Consider the following 1654-nt stretch of genomic DNA (forward strand, 5'->3'; position numbering starts at 1 on the left):
GGAGCCCCCCCCGGCGGGGCCGGGCCGGGTGCCGCAGCCGGGCCCGCACCCACCGCCGCGGTGTCTCGCCGCCCGCCGCTGCCCGGGCTTCATTAGTAACCTGATAATTCCCCGGCAAAGCCCCAGCAGCGGTTCCACCATGGAGTAATTGGAGGACGGTAACGTGAGCTGATGGCGGCTGGGGATGGATCCTCGCCGTTATTGATTTTGACAGCTAAATTGTTAACCGAGAGGGAAAATCAGATGAAAGCCATTTCAGAATAAATACAAGACATTAGGTTTAAACATCGAGGCTGTAAGAAAGCCTACGAAAACCCCAGGAAACTCAACCTGAGGCCTGCCCGCGGATCCTCCCCGCCATCCTCGGCAGCGTGACCCACGGGGCCGCCGCAGCGCGGGAGGGACACAGGCAAGTGCCGAGCGCTGGGAAGGCCGCTGGGAACCCCTCAGCCCCGCCGGGGGACGCAGTCAGCTCCTGCTGCTGCAGCAGGAACACGGAGGAGCTCTCACAGAGCAGCAAACACCGCCTGCCCCCCCAGCAGGGCCGTACGGCTTCTGTCTGCAGCCCAGAAAGATGCAGGGCTGTAAGGCCCCGGCACGCCGTCACGCAGTAACACCGGGGCTGGCTGTACACCCTAATTAAACAAGTAATAAGGGCCCAGCGAAGTCACAACAGGCTGAGGTGCAGCCCAGCCCCTGTCTCACGTCCTGGCCCCGATGAGAGCAGGCAGGGGCTGGAGCCCACGTTACAGAGCTGGGGGCACCGCAGTGCCCGGGGCAGGCAGAGCAGCCCAAGAGCTAGGTGCTCGCACCGACCCCAGCCCCAGCCTCACCCCTCCCTGGGCTCCCCACCACCACCACGGGAACACAGACAGGGCACCCACAGCGACGAGCAACTGAGCCAGGACCCTGAGACTTCAGGTCAGTCATCCTACATGTCCCCAGAGGTGAAAGCACGATGGGATCTCTGCTCTGGGGTGTTGGGGGCAGGTCTCACCACCGGGAGGAAAACTGAAATATTGAGGAAAATCTCACATCATGGAGATGGTAAACATGTTCCTTGGAATCCCACCTGGCTGGCAATAGGGTGCAGCCAGAGAAACCCTGACAGGACAGGACCATAGGTTAAAGCCCCCAGACTTGTCCTCAAGTGAGCAGCCGCAGAGCTCTGCTCCCCTGCTCACCGCCTGCCTGCGACCCTCCGTACTCACAGCTTCAGAGCCAGCTGCGTCCTCTGCCAAAGGCACAGCGGTGCCATGTCTCCCGTGTCTCCAGGTGCTTTTCAGACCTAGCTCATGATGGTTGACAGGGCCTGAGCGCTGATGCTCGTGAGAAGTGTTCTGAGCATTCACCCCCTCCCACAGCCCATGGGAGAAACTCCTCGCTTTGGCCGTGCCGTCAGTGGCGGCTGCCTTCAGGAGGCCGCGACATTCCTGGGCAGCACGGGCAGCCGACAGACAGGGACCTGCAGTAAAGCTCCCCCAGGTCTGGGTCTGGCCGACAGACACACAAGGCACTTCTGTTACCGAGGGGGCAGTGGGAAAAAATGACTGCTGCTATTGTACGCGGACTCGTAGCAGCGGGCTGCGGCTGATGCCAAGCATTTACCACCCTCACATCCTGCTTACCACCCTCACGGCCCTAGGAGAAGACA

This window comes from Cygnus olor, chromosome 19 (genome assembly GCF_009769625.2).
Source record: "Cygnus olor isolate bCygOlo1 chromosome 19, bCygOlo1.pri.v2, whole genome shotgun sequence".
Lineage (NCBI taxonomy): Eukaryota > Metazoa > Chordata > Aves > Anseriformes > Anatidae > Cygnus > Cygnus olor.